This window comes from Anabrus simplex, chromosome 1, assembly GCF_040414725.1.
Source record: "Anabrus simplex isolate iqAnaSimp1 chromosome 1, ASM4041472v1, whole genome shotgun sequence".
Lineage (NCBI taxonomy): Eukaryota > Metazoa > Arthropoda > Insecta > Orthoptera > Tettigoniidae > Anabrus > Anabrus simplex.
In genome coordinates, this window is record NC_090265.1 from 284,433,651 (window position 1) to 284,454,388 (window position 20,738).

The 20,738-nt window shown below is 40.2% G+C and overlaps 1 protein-coding gene across 1 annotated transcript in view; it reads right to left on the reverse strand.

The window, feature by feature from the left end:
- The window catches only part of Slik (Sterile20-like kinase), a 733,683-nt gene extending 716,570 nt beyond the window's left edge, over positions 1-17,113 (reverse strand). Inside the window, exon 1 of the mRNA XM_067159768.2 lies at positions 16,920-17,113. The gene's annotated coding sequence lies outside the window, so the exon portion shown is untranslated. The remainder of the gene's footprint in view (positions 1-16,919) is intronic.
- Between the last annotated feature and the right edge of the window lie 3,625 nt (positions 17,114-20,738).

A 20,738-nucleotide genomic window follows, 5' to 3' on the forward strand; every position in this document is an offset into this window, starting at 1 on the left:
TGCCCAATGACGTTGGGTTAACAGTGGCACACATGTGCGGCGCCAGCTCCCATACCCCATTGAACCCATCTTCCTACGGATTGTCCACTGGGAGACCCGTCTAGCACGGCCTGTGTTGAATTGAGCTGTGATTTGTTGCACGGTTGCCCGTCTGTCACTATTGACAATCCGTCTCAGATCTCGCCGGTCACGGTCATCAAGGGTGGCTGGGCGGCCGGTTGTCCATCTGTTGTGGACGGTGACACCCGCATTCAACCATTCAGGATACACCCTGGACACGTTTCATCATATAAAGCCAAATTCCCGCACCAATTCCGAAATGGCACTTCCCATACATCGGACACCGACCACCATACCCCATTCGAACGGTGTCAGCTCACGACTACGTTCCATGTTACACCTGTCACATGCACAGCCAGTGCTCACAAGGTCTCCTATACAACTGCCGCTGGCACAGGGGACGTGTGGTGCGCAAACAACACACCTGCGCATCCGTGCTCCGCTATCCAATGTCATTTGCTCAGTCAGTGTATATGTTTGTAAATAAAGGGTACAGATCTCTGCACATGGTTATGAGGGTATTTAGGGGTTGCAGTAAGGATGTAAAGGGGAGGGCATACAAGTCTCTGGTAAGACCCCAACTAGAGTATGGTTCCAGTGTATAGGACCCCCACCAGGATTACTTGATTAAAGAACTGACAAGAATCCAAAGAAAAACAGCTCAATTTGTTCTGGGTGATTTCGTCAAAAAAAGTAGCGTTACAAAAATTTTGCGAATTTTGGGCTGGGAAGACTTGGTAGAATAGAGATGAGCTGTTGGACTAAGTGGTATGTTCCGAGCTGTGAGTGGAGAGATGGCGTGGAATGACATTAGTAAACGAATAAGTTTGAGTGGTGTCTTTAAAAGTAGGAAAGATCACAATATGAAAATGAAGTTGAAATTCAAGAGGACAAATTGGGGCAAATATTCGTTTATAGGAAGGGGAGTTAGGGACTGAAATAACTTACCAAGGGAGATGTTCAATATATTTCCAATTTCTTTGCAATCATTTAAGAAAAGGCTAGGAAAATAACATATAGGGAATCTGCCACCTGGGTGACTGCCCTAAATGTAGATCAGTAGTGACCGACTCCCTAGGCCTTGTAAACCTAATACCATTGGGGTCAGAAAAAACAAGAGATGATGAAAATGAGAAGTCCAGCGCAAGTAAGTGGAAGCAATGCCAAGACAGCTAAGAACCCATGGTCGCCAATCCATGCCACCAGGTTGAGCCCCTGAAGTCCCTTTTAGTCACCTCTTACGACAGGCACGGAATACCATGGTCGTTATTCTGCCACCCCCACCCATGGGGGGACATCACTTAGGAGACTGAAAGCATACCGGTACCTGTAAATCCAAACATAAATACACAACCAGTAAAGTAAGTAGGCATAACAAAAAGTGATAGAAATTTTAGGCCTAGACAGATGCAAGGGACTTGGTTTGACAAGTTTGTCTTGAAAAAAATGAAAAACCTGAAGGTAGTGTAGTTCTTTTGTGCTCTGTATGCCAAAAATTTCCTAACATATGCAACGAAAATGTAAATTAGGGAATATAAAGAAGCATGACAGTAGAGATATACACAAGTTTTGTTTTAAAGCATGGAAGGTCAAAACATCACCCAAAGGCTATGTTTCAGGGTCCTCCACAATTATTAAAACAATTGATAAATTTAACTGCTCAGGAAAGTAGGCATTTCAGTATTATAAATAATAATCCATGTTCTCCCTAGGACCGCTTTAATGGACGTCGTTCTTCCAGACCGCCTGACTAACATAACTTAGATATGTGCTAGTTACATAATATTAATACATATCTGAGTCATTAGGGGTTCCAAATTAAATTTTAAATACTGTAAAACTGTTTATTTAAATTATAAATCATTATTGTCAGCAAAATTGCATCAATTACTTCAAGTTTAAATGTTTAGCTTGATTACGATAGCGTGTCGTGTGCGAGCGGTGTCTGGAGTAGCATGGAATCCAGTGCGAGCACTCAATTCTGCTTTACGTCACTCCACAGCAACCGAGTGGTAAGTCCCAGTGTTAAAGGATTGTGAAAGAGCAGTAGAATGCTAATAGTTCCAGATACTCAGTTATGTCTTGTTTGTGATAATACTAAAATAGTTCAATTTTGCTGTTAAAGTTAAACTATGAAATTTTTTACCATATTTCATTTTTTATGTGAAATTTGCAGCCCGGATACTTATTCTTACTATCTGGCTGATGAAAGTTTCTAGGGAAAAACATTGAATAATGATGTGTGGCCTCCGGAGAGGCCTGGTGCAGATCTTTCAAGTTGACGCCTGTAGGTGACCTGTGCATCTGTGAAAATGGGGCTATACCTATGACGAATTCTAATGCTAAAAATGTCATACACACACACACCCAGCCCCCAAGCAAGTGGAATTAATCAAAGAAGGTTAAAATCCCTGACTCAGCTGAAATCGAACCTGGGACCCCTTAGACCAAAGGCTAGCGCGCTAACCGTTAAGCCAAGGAGCCGAACGACATACCAGTACGTGAAAAATACATAACAAGAAAGAATTCACAAATTTCACACACTTCATAGCTGAAATTATTCAATAAAAAATGAATAGTATTTTAAAATCGCCATGTATGTATTAGTTGATGGCTCAACAGATCATACCAATAAATCTTGCAGTTGTTTATATTCGATATTTAAAGGACAATGCAAACTGTGAATCTTTTCTTTGATAAGAACCTTCTGACACCGAAATGAATGTCAGATATTATGGTGCTATTGTGAACATATTCAAAAAATGTATCTGCCATTTAAACAGAAAGGATCACTTAATGAACTGGGAACTGATGGGGGCTGCAAGTATGCTTGGGAAAAAAGCTGGACTCAGGGAAAAACTTAGATATCATGCTGCAGTTGTGTCGTGTTGTTCACAGACTTGAACAGGCAATTTTAGATACTTGCTCTGATGTGTTATATATAGTGGAATGTGAGAAAACTACAAGAACATTATTCAAATTTTACCAACAATCAACAAAAGGACTGCAAGAACTTTCAGTGGCTGCTGCTGCTTTGGAAATTAAACTACTTAAACTGTAAGATTTATGTTCAGTAAATTAGGCCTAGTCTGACAGGAGGACTAGAAAATGTATTGATTACTTAGCCAGTTGTAACTACACATCTTGATTATTGTTGTTAAGCAGTCTGATAATCTGCAAGATTAACTAGTTGTATGAGTATTCAATCAATCAATCAATCAATCAATCAATCAATACTGATCTGCATTTAGGGCAGTCGCCCAGGTGGCAGATTCCCTGTCTGTTGTTTTCCTAGCCTTTTCTTAAATTCACCGATTTTTACCCTAAACTTGTGCCTTCTACAGCTTCTGCCCTCATCAACTCGCTAAAAGCATTAAACAGAATTGGGGAGAAAGGACATGCTTGCCTTACTCCTTTTCTGAAAGGGACTGGATCTGTAAAACCTCTCAAACATACGACTGCATTCTGACCATTGTAGAGGTCCCACATGAGTAAGATGAACTTACTGTTCTTCCACACCTAAAACACTTAATAACAGGAATAATTTATGTCTGGAAACTGCATCAAATGCCTTTTCATAGTCAATGGAGTATATGTACATATTTCAGCTCTTGCTCATCACACATTCTCCAAGAATTCTTTGAGTGCCAATGGCATCTACTTGACGGAAACCAAACTGTGTTTCTTGGATGTAGCCACAGGCTGCCACTTCTAGTCTTTTCTCTATAATTTGGAACATGATTTTGCATGCATACGGAACCAAACTAACTGTTCTGTACATATTACAGTTGATCACATCTGCTATCTTTGGTAGAGGGACAATGATGAAATTCTGAATTTCGGATGACCAAATATACTTTTTGAGGATTAGTGAGTTAGGTCATGCAGTGTTTCATTGATTATATCACTAGCTGACTTAAAACAGTTCAATAGGGATGTCATCAATGTCAGGACCTCGTTGTATATCTACCCCATAGTGCCGTTCCTTGAAACAGGATTGGGGATGAGGTGACATGCTTTCATAAAAAATCAATTTTTATCTTGATAATATTGCTTTTCCGTGATAATTTCCCCTTTGAACATAATGCTATAAATGCAAAGTGAAATCTGTAATCATTACGGACAATCCGTAATAGTTGGCACCTCTGTAGTTATATGTATTTTAAAGTTTTAATGACCCAGATTCATCTATCTTTCACATGTTTTGTAAGATTTATCATTGTACTAGTTTATCTTCACATCAAGATTTTAAATATTTTTAACGCCCCAGCCTAACGCATCATATTGATATGATATACAGCTCCATGTGAACTTTCATCACAAAGAATTATTTTTAACTATTAATTTTATGCCTTTTTGCTTCTTATTATGGGTCTGTGCATTGATTTTGTATTTTTTGTTTCTTGCACTTTTTAAACTATCAGCTGATGATGACCCAGATTTGGAGTCGAAACCGGTACCATCTGTAAACGGCATGTGATGTAACTTGCATAAATATTCTTGTAATGAATAGGTGGAACCAAAATACATACTTAATTTATTATTAAAAAGGGTGTTTTTAATGGTATGGCTGGGTTCAGAAGAGAGCATTTATACAACAGCAGCTTATCCAGCTTTTTTGCTATCCTGCTTGACCTTCCGCCACATTCGGGTGGATAGCCGAGTCTACTATACTCAAATTCTTTACTATTCAGAGTTTTAAAGTATATTTCCCAGTGGTTCTTTATCAGTTTATCATCAGTAATGATTGAGCCTTGGTTGTCAAGCAATGCTGTGATTAACGTTTTTTTTTTTTTTTTTTTTTTTTTTTTTTTTTTTTTTTTTTTTTTTTGGTACGTGGCATATTTTCCTTGCTTGTCTTACCAGTTCAACTTCTTCACATTTTTGATGGAGCCCTTTTTTTCCTTGGAATGTCTGCATTCTCGATCTATTTCATTTTGAAGTCTTCTGTACGCCATTCTCCCTTCACTTGTACACTTAAGAAACTGGAAATTGCAACCCCATGAAGGCATTGGTCATTTGTGTTGATTTTCAAGATATGGAACGATGCCATGCAGGTATATAAACGATCAAAGATTCAGACCCATTGGATTGTTGCTACAGGTCTTCCCACGTGATTGGTCGCGGAGGAATCAACTCTAGTATACGGACTCTGGTGTAGCATAGTTGACTTGCAGTCTGTGGAGTGAAGTGTTCTCCGTCAGACATGCCTTGACGACAGAGAAGAGCACGCTATCAACAACTGTCGCCGTTTGAGAGGGCTCGGATAATTGGGCTGTGTGAGGCTGGATTACCGCTAAGGACTGTCGCTGCATGTGTTGGCCGACAGGCATCTACGGTACAACGTGTATGGCAGCAGTGGTCAAATGAAGGTACCCACACTCGTAGACCTGGCACAGGCCCAGCGCGACAGACAACTGTGAGAGAGGATCGCGGCATCATTCGGATGGCCAAGATGGAATCCCATGCAACAGCAGCGCAAATTCGAGCAGCTGTAGCACCCCATGTTACACAACAAACAGCTGGTAATCACCTGCGTGCAGCTGGCTTACGAGCCTGTGTCCCTGCAGAAGGTGTTCCATTGACCCCACAACAGTGACGTGTAAGGCTGGCCTGGTGTCGAGAAAGATCGACGTGGGTCGACGAATGGCATAGGGTCGTCTTTAGTGATGAATCGCGCTTCTGTCTTGCCCGCAGTGATCGCCGGAATCGTGTGCGCCGACGTACCGGGGAGACGGGCCGCCCAGATCTTACTGTCGAGAGGCACACAGGGCCAACACCAAGCATTATTGTCTGGGGAGCTATTGGCTTTAATGTGAAATCACAATTAGTGCTTGTTGAGGGCACTATGACTGCTCGACAGTACATTGATAGGGTACTCAATCCAGTGGTTGTCCCTATAATGGCAAACGTTGCTAATGGGATGTTTCAGCAGGACAATGCCCGGGTTAACACTGCACGCATCTCCAGAGAAGCTCTCCACGACATCACAACCTTAGAATGGCCCGCCAGATCCCCAGACCTCAGTCCTATTGAGCATGTGCGGGACATGATGGCTCGACAACTGGCCAACCGTCCTCAGCCACCCACAACTTTGGAACAACTGACCCGTTCAGTGCAGCAAGCATGGGCCACAATTCCTCAGGAAGCGATCCAGGGCCTTATTGACTCCATGCCTTGACGAACTCATAAATGTATTGCAGCTCGTGGTGGGCACATCCTGTATTGACTGTTGTCCAAATTTGCGGTCAGAGGGACCTGAAAGTGTAATCATCGCATCACAACCGAACACTCGCCCTGCATGTTCAATTGCAGCAATGTAGCACCACTCCTTCTGGGTGTTGCAATTTCCATTTTCTTCAGTGTATTAACCTGTTTGAATCTCCTCCCTTCCTTGATCTTGGAGAGAATAGACTTGTGTGAACCCGAAATGTCTGGGAGTGATTGATGAATCTCCTGTACTACTTCAGCAGCCTCAGTGACAAAGTTCTAAATTGTCAACAATTTACTATTGACATCCCGTGATGACGTACCTGTTTCCAAAGCTTCGCCTTCTCCTACCTTCCTACTTATAGCTTCCCTGAATTCTGTATATTTGAGTTCACCATTTAAAGAGCAGGTCTACTATTGGACATCCTCAACATTTTTCATCTTAACCACAGATTGAACTGTGATCTGTATTTGCATCGTCTCCAGGTAGAGTCATTGACGTCTTTATTTGATTTTCGTAATGATGTTTCACCAGGATGATTTTTTTTTTGCTATTTGTTTTATGTCGTATCGACACAGACAGGTCTTATGACGATGATGGGATAGGAAAGGTCTAGGAAAGGGAAGGAATCAGCCGTGGCCTTAATTAAGGGACAGCCCCAGCATTTGCCTGGTGTGAAAATGGAAAACCACAGAAAACCATCTTCAGGGCTAGAGACAGTGGGGTTCGAACCCACTACCTCCCGGATGCAAGCTCACAGATGCGCGCCCCTAACCACATGGCCAACTCAGCCGGTGATGAAATTTATTTGGCATTGATAACGTTCTCCAGGAGTCCTCCATGTATATAGGCTTTTTCATGGGACTTTAAAGAAGGTGTTGGTTATCAATCGCATAACCTTCTTGTCTGCAAAAGTCTACCAGTCTCTGGCCTGTCAAATTCACGGTGGAATAGAGTAAGGGAAGGATGAGAGAACTGCATCAGACTAGTATAAATAAATAAATAAATAAGTAAATAAATAAATAAATAAATAAATAAATAAATAAATAAATAAATAAATAAATAATAAATAAATAATAAATAAATAAATAAATAAATAAATAAATAAATAAATAAATAAATAAATAAATAAATAAATAAATAAATATTATTGGTTTTACATCCCACTAACGTCTTTTAGGCTCCTTTTATAGTTACATGCCACATGCTACACGCCACACGCCAAGCATATGAATTAACATTGTTTAAATGGGACCATTTTATACTTACCTGCTCCCGTCTCGCGGTCGCTTCCTCCCGCCAGGCATGTGACTGAGGCGGGTCGGGACGAGCAGGTGGCCGCCACGCCTGACATGTCACGCCGCGCGGGTGGGACCAAAACCTTATGGGAATGTTTATAGTTGACGCTTCATGCCGGGCGGTTCAGTACAGTTTGTGGTGTAGTCTAGTGCTAACCAGGACAATGGATGCTGGATTAGATACGGAACTGCTCATTAGCGAATGCAGTGTAGATCGGTATTATGGGATCCAGGTAACGAAGACTACAAAAATTGAGATCTCCGGAATAAGGCGTGGGAGTAAATCTGCAGCGTTATCACCCCTACGTATGAAGAAAGATTCATATAATGCACACTCTCGAAACCAAACCGATTCGGGTCAGTCCCAATTGAGCGATGTCCTCCCAAACCAACCTTCTACATCTTTGTCTGATCCAGGGCAATTCCAAATTTACTATAATGATCCACATCAACGCCGGCCATCATATATTTGCCTAGATGAATCTACACATTCTTGGAAATCAGCAAGTTCTGAATAGTTTTAAATGTGAAATGACTAGTCAGCAATATACAAAGGACATTAACGTTACTCAAAGCTAAAGTTACAAACATAATGTTAGAAATAATTTACATTTAGTTGTTTACATGGTATTTTATATAATGTTCTTTGTATTTAATACATCTGTAGATTGTAGTTTCACAGAACCGCTCTATTGGACGAATGGACAGGAAGTGTTTTCTTGTAATATGGAACTGACATTCTATTTTTCCAAATAATTCATCAAATGATTTTGGGGTCATCCTAAAATAATTAAAAATATTGTTTTGTCCTCTCGTAGGTCAGTGTAAAGGGTTTTGAAAGCTCCTATCATATACTGTATATTTGAATGTTCAGAGGATGAAAACTGAAATGCCTTTTCATCTTTTTTTACTGCCATTATCTCGCAGAGGTATGCAGCTGCGAATACTTTAAATGTAAAATCTGCCATTGTACCTGCTAGACAGATACGAAACTATAAAAGGGTCCTTTCCAAGTGCGAACGCCACATGCCTGGCTTCAAGCATGTGGCATGTAGCATGTGGCATGTAAGTATAAAAGGATCCTTATGGTTTTCAGAGACCCCAAGGTGCCAGAATTCCCACAGTTATTTCACATATCTGTAAATCTAACAAGGCTGACATATCTGAGCACTTCCATATATCACTGAAAACAAGCTCTAAGTGACCCTGCCATCTTGAGCTCAGAAACCAGCACTCAACTGTCTGAGCTAGGGCCTATTCAGTTTGGCTAATGTCATATGCTCAGTTTTCTTTACGTTGAGTCTGATTTGGTGTTGGAGATCCAGTTTGTTTTCAGCAGCCAGCATGATATCCATGTAGGGAAGGTTCACAAGGATGAATTCAAGTGGTGAAAGGGCAAAACCCAGATGAATACAGACTATAAGAGTGTTGTTCGTGGTGTCTCTCGTAGCGAACCAGACCAGCTCTCCATGCTCACCTGGGTCATTATACATATCACCTCGTCATGACTTAGCTAAATATTCATCTATGTTGCTCTCTGGCCTTCTGAGGAGATAGCTAAATATTCATCTATGTTGCTCTCTGGACTTCTGAGGAGATACCATAATGGTGTACTGTTGGTGGTGCTCTGTCTTTTAGTAGTGATAACGCCTTTGCTGGCAGGACCTAGTGTTTACAGTGCACTATGTCTTCTGGTATAGGCTAGAGAAATTTTGTTACTTTCATTGATCTGTCTCTGTCTTATCCTTGGCTTTGACAATATGAAAGTGAAAGTATGAGTGATGCTAGTAATGCCAATCCTTATGCAGCCAGTCCCTGCTATGAATGGTGTGAAAATGTTGCCCATAGGGTCGGTTGGTGCATGCATTTCAGTGGGCTTGGCAGACTGATATGTAATAGCAACTTCTGGCTTGGTGAGGAAAGCAACAGGAAACTACCTCACTCCCCATTTTCCCAGTACGCCTCTTCAGTGATGCCTAGGCCATCTATGACAGCTGATGGCAGAGCTGCTGAGGATCCAACCAGCCTTAGGGCTGAAGATTGGACATACATATAAAAGTAGTTATCTCATAATAAAACTTAAACTTATTAATTTTGCGTGTAAGTGATCCAGTTAGTGTAATAAATATTCAGTACTGTGTTTGGTGATCATAGAAGTAACCCAGATCAGTGGTGGTTCTTTTTTTTTTTTAAAGTAGAGTTCTGTTGGTGTTGGTAGGTTACGAAGGTCAGGTTTACTTTGTTTTGATTTTGGGTCGGGAGGGGGAATAGAAAATATTCCCTTTTTGTGCCTTTCATTGAATGACCGAGGGGCATTCTGTATATTCACCATTGGTGCAGGGTATGTCAATCTGACATTGCTTAATGAAATGCGACACGTTAGGCCTACCATATATTACCATGTTGTAGTGAAGGCTACCGTCCATTCAGCTTGTTGCTTAGGAATACTCGCCATCACACAATTCTCGGTCTTATTGCAAAAGCTTTACGATAACGGGTGGGAAGTATATGAAGAAACAAACTGCTTAGCTGAAAATGGTAGCATGAGAAGAGTAGATATTCTAGCTATTGATAAACTCAGAGATGGTTCTGTAATATTGGACCAAACAGTACATCTAGGGTCAGGCGAACAACAGCCGCACGGAATCTACGACTCCTGTTAGGCCCCTTAAAACAACAAACATCATCATCATTTGAATGACCTGTACTACTTTCTAAAAACAAAACGAAATTTGTTTTGTCTATCCAGATGATTTTCTTTCCATTTTGAATGTAATTATTTAAAGAGTAAACGTGTTCTGCAAGTTTTGTGTATTCCTAACAGTACCGGTACTCATATTTACAGATTCATTGTGTAGCCTACCTTTTTCTTTGTATAGATTCCTCCTTTTAATGAATTACCTACAGCTGATGTACAAACATCTTTTCCAAATTCCTGTATCACTTCATTTCTTAAATTGTTTTAAACTGCAATCTTACTTTAACCACAGCGGAATAGACTATTTCATCATTGCTAAAAAATGTTTGTTCCGATCCTCCTTTTTGCAGCATTCCTTCTCTACCTGAACGGATCCAGCGATATGCTGTTTTATATTTAACTCCAAACGAAGCACCAATGCCACCCAGTCGGCTCCTCTGTTAGTAAATACCAAAAACCTTTCCCGGTCCTGACTGGTGTGCCTTTCATACATTTTCCTTACCACAACAATTTCCTCTTCAATATCTGTACAGCAAATATGGCGTATTCTATTTTGCAAACCATGCTGAATGAAAGAGATGTCAACATGAAAGAAGGAACTTTATGGTATTCCTAATTAAGAACAAAACTTTGTGGTTTCCAAATGTTTAATCTAATTTATTATAACAAAATTCCCTAACTCGCTATTCCTGTACTGTTGGTAACTAAAAGTTAATTATAACAAATCCCAGAACAATATTCCACTGAATTGACCGACATGAACAAAGTTGATACTTAAAACTAGACCAAATCTAAAAATAATCACCCAATTTATGTACATATAATCCTTTATTTAGGAAACTTATCCTCAACAGGTTTGCCACAAGACAAAGTATTGTACAATTTTTATGTTTTGGAATATAAAAGCTTCCTTAAAAGAAGCCTGGACCCATGCACAGCTGCCTCGACAATCATGGCTACATAAATTTCCTTGAAGACAAACCTCTTCCACAACTAAGCCATCATCCCCAGTATGGTACCTCTTGCACCCACTAACAATCCGTAAACAGATATTTCTCCCTATGTAATGGTATATTGGAACATAAGATTGCCTACTTCTGTAGTGTTGGCTACCGAGTGCATGATGCGAAGCAGTGTATTGATTGGATTCATTCAAGTGTCCGAGTGAATCGATTCACAGGAACGGCGAGCTCATGGCACACAATTCAGCTTACTGCCAGCAGACAGTGCTGAGTGGCGCACTCGCTGGACGCTGAAGGGGAGCCGAGCTTCCGCTGCAGCGAGACGGTGAATCATGGCACATCGAAAGAATCGTGAACGAACACGGCTCAGTGAGACACAAGATACACGCGGCTCCTTATTGGCACACTGGACACTGGCGGAGAGCCGAGCTTCTGCTGCAACGAGACATACAGTGAACCATGGCACACAGAACGAATCGTGAACGAGCACGGCTCAGTGAGACACAAGATACACCCGGCTCCGTATCGGCACACTGGACACTGGCGGAGAGCCGAGCTTCTGCTGAAGCGAGACATACAGTGAGCCATAGTACACTGAAAGAATCGTATGCTATAATGGACTCTCGAGCTCAGCTCATTTGAAAATAATACCCACTTGCATTCACTGTGCTCTTCTTACAGGGAGGTTTAGATAATAGATGGATTTATTTGCAGTGTTAAAAAGGTAGTCAAAACATAATTCTAAAGTAGCTAGTAAGTAGGTAGGCTATTAGGTTATACTATTTATTAGTTTAATGAATCTTAGTATTATAACTTAGTTGATATTTGAAAATTAATTAAACTTGACTCTAGCCTGCCGTATGACTATGAGTCATGCTCATGACCACTCAAAAGTACCTGTTTTATATTAGGAAGAACAGCTCAGTATTCTCTCCGTTCGTATGTAACATCGTCACACAAGACTTCAATCATATGTGGACAGTAAGTGAGCCGACTAACGCAATAACTTAACCAACAGTATGCTGAATCAGAAAACCAGCAGGCTACTGTACATCTCGGGTAGCCTATACAAAATATGACGATTTAAAAAAATCCTCAGCTGATAGAAAAATACATATTTTCAAAAATGACTAAGCGAGTTGGACGTGCGGTTAGTATCACGTAGCTATGCGCTTGCATTCGGGGGATGGTGGGTTCAAATCCCATCGTCGGCAGCCGTTAAGATGGTTTTACGTAGTTTCAACATTTTCACACCAGGAAATGCTGGGACTGTACCTTAATTAAGGCCATGGCTGCTACATTCCTAATCCTAGACCTTTCCCATCCTGCATCGCAGGAAACCTTCGATGTATTAGAGTGACTAGCATTTTGTTCTAAGAAAGGAATTCATAGTATGAAGACCAGATGGCAGCTGCGAGCACTGAATGCTGTTGCTGCTGTCTTACCAGTACATACTACACAAATGCAGTAGGAGCGGTACTAATATGTCATGAATCGGATCAATGTATCGATTCAGTAACGTGAACGGAATCAAATGAATCGAATGTCCCATCACTATACTTCTGAGAGTGCACATCGTGCGGCTGTTGTTCGCCTGATTCTAGATGTACTGTTTGGTCCAATATTACAGAACGATCTCCGAGTTTATCAATAGCTAGAATATCTACTCTTCTCATGCTACCATTTTCAGCTAAGCAGTTTGTTTCTTCATATACTTCCCACCCATTATCATGAAAAGCTTTTGCAATAAGACCGAGGATTGTGTGATGGCGAGTATTCCTAAGCAACGAGCCAAATGGACAGTAGCCTTCACTACAACATGGTAATATATGATAGGCCTAACATAAGTCGCATTTCATTAAACAATGTCAGGCTGACATACCCTGCACCAATGGTGAATATACCGAATGCTGTAAGGTCTACGCTACCCTCTATACATATGTCCAACCCTTGTCCCGCTCCTCTACGGGGTCGGGTATGTAGTGAGATGAATTTTCGTTGACCCCCTGTAATCAATGTACGAGAGTTGGAACTTACAGTAAATAGTGGCAACACTGCTGTGGGGACGCTATGCAACGGAATCTAATATTGTCACTGATAGCACAGGTTGGTTACATACCTATCTTACCTCAGAGCAAATGGACTCGCTCTTCCCACATCACCTGCGTGCGCACAAGCGAGAGAAACATAGTCACTTGTAAGATAGCGGTCTAACGTAACATCACTATGTTTTCCAAACAGGAACAACGGAGTTGGATCAAGATTGAATATGCCAGAGGTCGTACAGCACGACAGTGTCATCAGGGTCTTCAAGAGGCTTGCAGGGAATCTGCATTGCCTTACAGAACAGTAGCACTTTGGGTAAAAGCCTTCAACGATGGTCGGCAAACCGTGGCGGACGTTCATCAGGCAAGTCGTCCTACGAGCGTCAGTGAAGAAGAAGTGCATGCTCTTGCCGCATTACTGGACAGTGATCGAAACCAGACGATCTGCGAGCTCACCCAAAAAAAAAACGGATTAGCGCATACGACTGAGCTTCACATCCTGAAGGAACGCTTGGGCATATAAAAAATTGCATCACGATGGGTTCCGCATGATTTGACGGAAATGCACAAATGGTTGCGTTACGATGCTGCCAAGACGCACTTAGAACAGGCTCTGCTAAAGTTATACTACGACTTCCACATCGCTGGCAATGGGTTATACACAACGTTGGTGACTACAGTGAAGGACAGTAAAGGTTGCTAACATGTAACTCTTTTGTATCTGTTGTAAATAAATAGTTGCCACTATTTAAAATCCAACCTTTGTATTTGTTACATAATTTTTTTTTAATTTTATAATTACATCCAGAGATTTTCAGATTAGGCTGCATGCAAGTATACATAAGTAAGCAAGTTAGACTGCAAGTGAGGATAAGAACCTTGTGTACTTGTCCACAGAAATACCCCTGAAAGCCTAGGAGCATCTCGCTAATTATGTCTCAGGAACAAGCCATGACAAATGAGACGAGAGGGGCTTGGGAATACATGCAGTTTTATCCTCTCAAAAGCTCTGACCCTCTCTGCAAGCAGTGGAATTTCTCATAAGGCGCCAATATCCTCCATTCGAGAACACACACTTCTTTCTCTTCGTTTCACAATCTTGCAGTGCAGTCTACGAAGTGCTTCTGGTGATTGTTATGTAAAGTGTGTGGTGTCTTCGTGAGAAAATTAATTCCGTAGTTTTATATAGCATTCTGATAATAGATGATCGCAACAAAATATGTCAGTGTGATGTGGAAAACTCAAAATGAGAACCTTTCAAACTTTTAATTTTGAAGGAAAAAAAAAAAACCATAGCGCAACAGCCCTGAAGGGCCTTAGCCTACCAAGTGACAGCTGCTCAGCCCGAAGGCCAGCAGATTACTATGAGGTGTCGTGTGATCAGCATGACTAGTAGTCTCGGTCATTATTCTTGGTTTTCCAGACCGGGAATTTTGAGGAAAAGGAAATTATAATTTCTCTGGATAGACCAGAGCCTAAGTTAGCACATCTGATATACAATAAGAAAGGGTTCAACTGCTATTTAAACATAAAGTTGTCTGAAGAACATAAGCAGGTTTGAAAAACTAAGCAAACTATTCTGCTGGTGTTTATTATTTGGGAGAGTAGGAATTACGTCGCCATGGACTGGTAGTAGCTACAGTGATCCTAGCATCATGCACACTCCCGACTGCAAACAAGAAAGTCTGTGATTCACATTAATGTGGATATAACTTATAGAGAGTTTGGTAAGGCTTGTGTAGATCTTGCTTTAAATGAAACCATAAAGAAAAAAATAACCTTCAGCCTTTTATGGTGCCATCATTGAATAATTCATAAAAACAGAGCAGCAGCTCAATTTCACATACAAATAATTTGGTAAATTTTGAAGATTATGCCTGCAAATCAATTAGGGTTTTTTTATCCTTTGCAAAAGAAAGGTTAGAGATCCAACATGGAGTGGCTCAGGCGATGTCACAGCATGCTAAATAAGGCTGCCAACTTAGGAACTAGTGACAAGACCACATAACGAAAAGACCACTGAACTGGATTGATTAGGTCTAACTAGTGACAGGGCCGGTGGGCTGGATTGGTTACGACCAGCTAGTGACAAGACCATTGGACTAGATTAGATAGGTCCAGCTAGTGATAAGACCATTGGGCTGATGGCAAACAGAGGGGTTCTAGGGGCTCAAGCCCCCACCTTAGGGCTGCAAAGCAGCCAAGAGGTCTCTAGTAATCCTTAAGAGTTCTGCTAAAATGTGACAAAAAAAAATGATGAAGTGACAAAAAGTAAGATTATGGGTGCGTGCCATGACAATATATAAGTGCGTGGTTTTCTTCTCTTAAACTAAAGTTGCAGCCTTGCAGGAACACATGATGCGAGTTCTAACAGAAATAATAGAAAACTTGCCTGCATGACACTTGGCTAATAACAGAAAATTGTTGCAAATTTCACATTTATACAATCTCCATTTTAATTCTTCTGGGGAGGGCGGGGGGTTGTCCCTGGCAAGCATAAAGGAAGAATCTCCGCTCTACGATACTTTAGGTATCATTTCACATCGGTTTTACATGCTTTTTCACCCACGAAGAGTCCACGGAACTATCACCTTATAAATTAAAATAATGAACTTCCTCCGAATTATACCATATGCAGAATTACAGATCATAAAATTATTACATTATCACCAAAATGGTAATGGAGTAAATGCTCTTCACTATATGCCATGCTGTAAATAATCTAGCAATTGTATTCATAAAGCCCCCACACCAATTCACCTTATGTGGGATTAACACCGTATCTCTTTACTTCCTCTGTATGTGTACCGAACGTATATGTATGATACTATGTCCACCTCTGTAGCGTAACGGTTAGTGTTGGTAGCTGCAGTACTCGGGGGCGTGGGTTTGATTCCTGTTACTGCCAGAAATTTACAACTGGCATGAGGGCTGGTATGTGGTTGAAATGGTACATTGGAGGTGTGCCTGAAAAGAGCTGCACCACCTTGGGATGAGGACACAAGTTTACTTACCTATATTGACTATGAATAAAAATGTTTAAAATGTATGTAAATGTATTAATAACAGTAATATTATAATTTACATAGCAACTGGTATAATTTAACTGTGCATGCCTTCAACTTGGAACTCACATGCCATTGTCCTGCACCATTACAATGACTATTATTTGTTAAAGATATACATTCCGCAGTGCCCTGACGACTTACCTGTAATAGATGTTAAATGAGCAATTTTTAATATCAATTAAGCCAATGATTCTGTAATATGCTAGCAATGAGGCTAAAGTACTCCTGGACAACCGCAAGAAAAATATCAGCAATAACAACGTGAATTTTAAGAACACTCCGTCAAAACCAGTACAATATACATGTACTAATGACAACCCTAGAGTAAACCACTGCTATGACAATTCTGACTTACCATTTGACAACTTGGGTACGACTAAATAGGTTACAAGATCGTGTCATTACGGGGTTCAAGTATGTAAGAATCAATTAAGTCCACCCACAGAAACAATATGAGACAATTCACACCCCTTAACAACTACGCCCCAATGATACGAATGATGAATTTTCTTTACACTTTCCCTCTTGTCAATTCACCGATAATAAAGAAAGTTGATTAAAATTCTGAAATACTTACACTCAGGTCAAGAAGTAAAAAACCTTCAAAACATCGGAAGTCAAGTGCAAACGACACATCAGCGTATTAATTTCACAAATTATGAACATATATACAATTTCACCATTCAGAAAATAATAATTCACAATATATTACTAAAACCCTCAAACTCGCAAAAAGGAAACGGCCATCTTTACCACGCCTGGAAATGACGTCACCTCTAAATATTAGAGAGCAGCTACTAAGATGGCGCCGGAGGAATATAATGAATAAAATAAACACTCCATGGATTATTCATGAAGTGAAATGAATTCTAGCAAATTCCACATTAAAATCAGTTTTTCTTAATGCAGGTACTACTCCTTTCTCTTTATTCCCATGCCAACTTTCTGCACAATACATCACCGTACGAATGACTGTGCGATAGATGTACAGTTTAAATAAGCGAATCGCGTGCTCACAAAGAATCCCCGTGACCTGGACTCAATTCCAGAAAAATAATTTTAAAAAGGTTCCAAATGTATCGAATATCTCACTTGGTAAATTAGTCTAATCCCTAATTCCTCTCCCAACGAATGAATAATTGCCCACACTTGTCCTTCTGAATTCCAACTTTATCTTCAAAATTATCATGATCTTCCCCGCAATTAGAAACTCAATTTAAGCATATTATTTTACTAATGTCATTCAACATCATTTCCGCACTGGCTTAATTATATATTTTCCCTTGAAACACGTCTACAATTTAATACGGTACTAGGATCTTTAAGCAATCATAACTTTAAGCTCGTTGTAATACAATCAATCAATCAATAAATACTGATCTGCATTTAGGGCAGTCGCCCAGGTGGCAGATCTCACAAAATTTTCGAGGTCACGCTGCAGTTGCTCACAATCTTGTAACTTATTTATCACTCTATAGAGAATAACATCATCCGCAAAAAGCCTTACCTCCGATTCCACCCCTTCACTCATACCGTATCATTTATATATATAAGAAAACATAAAGGTCCGATAATACTGCCTTGAGGAATTCCCCTCTTAATTATTACAGGGTCAGATAAAGCTTCATCTACCCTAATTCTCTGAGATCTATTTTCTAGAAATATAGCAACCCATTCAGTCACTCTTTTGTCTAGTCCAATTGCACTCATTTTTGCCAGTAGTCTCCCATGATCCACCCTATCAAATGCTTTACACAGGCCAATCGCGATACAGTCCATATGACCTCCTGAATCCAAGATATCTTCTATATCTTGCTGGAATCCTACAAGTTAATCTTCAGTGGAATAACCTTTCCTAAAACCGAACTGCCTTCTATCGAACCAGTTATTAATTTCACAAACATGTCTAATATAATCAGAAAGAATGCCTTCCCAAAGCTTATATACAATGCACGTCAAACTTACTGGCCTGTAATTTTCAGCTTTATGTCTATCACCCATTCCTTTAGACCAGGGGCGATTTCTCCGAGCATGCTACGCTTGCTGCGCAAGCGCAATATTTTTCTAAAGCAGGCGAGTTAAAAAAATTACAATATGTACCGTATCTCTAATAGATCTGCATTATACAAATCGCATGTTGCATATATCTTGGCGAGTCCAGCAAGGCTTGCTCGTGTCTTAGGAGCTTCAGCGGAGCTGTCGACACAGCGAGAAATGTATGCGCGCGCAGGTTTCTTCTCTCCAAGGCCGGTTGCAAGCTGTCACGTTTGTAATGTGTAGTTGGAAGCTCTGGTCAGAAAGCTACAGATCTAGTGTATTGTGTCAGTGAGTAGTATACTGTAAGTTCCTGATCATCTATTCTTAATTTGACGTGCTGCAATGGGTTCCGAACCGTGCATTATTGACAGCTTGTTATCAAACCCATTTTCTCGGAGGACTATCCAAGAGAAAACAGAATTTATTAAGAATGGCACGCCCTGTCCGGCGCTGCCAGATTTAAAGAGACAGCATAGGGAGAAAAATAGAGAATATGTACGTTCGTTCTCTGTATCTCAATATAATAATACGCACTGGTTGATAGGGTCCAAGAAACTGAATAGACAGTTTTGCTGGCCGTGTTTACTACTTTCGCTGATAACGGTGTATGGTGTAAAAGTGGCTTTGACAATTTGAACACCTTGACATTGTCCATTACAAGACATGAGAAATCTGCAAACCATATGAAGTGTTTCTTGCAGTTAAATAGCTTTGGGCTTACAAGGATCGACCACCAGCTGGATGAACAGAAACGCATCAGTGACCAACTTCATAATGAAAAGGTAAATAAAAATCGTGACATACTGAAACGACTGATCGATACAGTGGCTTTTCTTTAGCAAAACAGGAACACACATTACGCGGACATGACGAGTCTGCAACTTCCGTAAACAGAGGGAATTATATCGAACTTCTACAAATAATAAGTGAATATGAGCCTCTTCTGGCAGCTCATCTGAAAGACTCCACCATTTTTAGAGGAACGTCGTCTGCAATCCAAAATGATTTAATAGCAGAAATAAGTTCAGTAATAATGTGAGAAGAATAAAGGAGGAGCTTAAACAAGCAACTTTCGTGGCAATAATGTTGGACGAAACGTCCGATAATATTAATAAGTCACAATTTTCTACTTTACTCCATTTTGTAGATGAAAGTGGTGAAATTCAAGAGAGGTTTCTTGGTTTTGCTGACTTTAGTAAATATCGCACTGCTGGAGCCCTCTAAAATCATTTTCGTGCTATTTTAAAAGAGTTCAGTTGTGAGGAAAAGATTGTGGCTCAAACGTATGACGGTGCTGCTGTTTTAGCCGGTCATATAAATGGGCTTAATAAACTACTTCAAGACCAGTATCCATATGCGACATTTGTGCATTGTTATGGCCACCTATTGAATTTAACACTACAGCAGTCTGCTTCAAAAATCAAAGAATGTACAATTTTCTTCCAAACAATGTCAGGACTTGCTGCTTTTTTTTTTTCCAATGTCTACAAAGGGAACAGCTGCTCTTCGAGATTTTGTTCAGAAGAAGTTGCTAACAGTAGCACCAACGAGATGAAATTTTGCTTCACGTCTTATTAATACTGTGAACGAATATTATGATACGCTGGTAAAATTCTTTCAACATGTACGGGATTCTTCAGAAGACTGGGATGAACACGCTACATTGAAAGCACAAGGATTTTTGTTCTTCTTACTTAAGTTCAACACTAGATTTCTGCTGGCAGTGTTCTCCAAGATATTTTCATTCTCCGATACTGTGTTCAGTATTTTACAAACAAAAAATCTGGATATTCATTACTGTGGTAAGAAGGTTGAGGAGCTCCTTTTAAATATCCAGTCTATGAGAGATGAAGATTTTGATAGTTTGTATGGACATGTTGATACTGAGCCGTGCTCTAAAAATCGAAGAATTAGTGATGAACCAGAAAAATCAAAATACAAACGTCTATTCAATGAAATTATTGACAATGTACTTGTCCAAAAAGTTTTAAATGCATAAAGAAATTTGTGTTCTTCTCGCTGTTGGATTGTGATTTGTTTGAGAAGCACAGAAATAGGTTTCCAGACAGTGATGTCACTGCCCTAGAAAAGACCTGTGGGTCATTTTTCGACATTGTTCGCTTAAAAAACGAATTAAGTGTGATGTATTCATCTTCTGATTTTAAAGAAAAAAGTGTTTCAGACTTAATGCAGTTTATGCATACTAATAAATTGCACATGGGTATGCCCGAAATTTTCAAGCTCATCAAATTTGTAGCAACAATTCGTGCTACTACGTCCTCCGCAGAACGTTCTTTTTCAACACTGAGACGCATTAATACATATTGCAGATGGACTCAAGGTCAGGAGAGGCTATCAT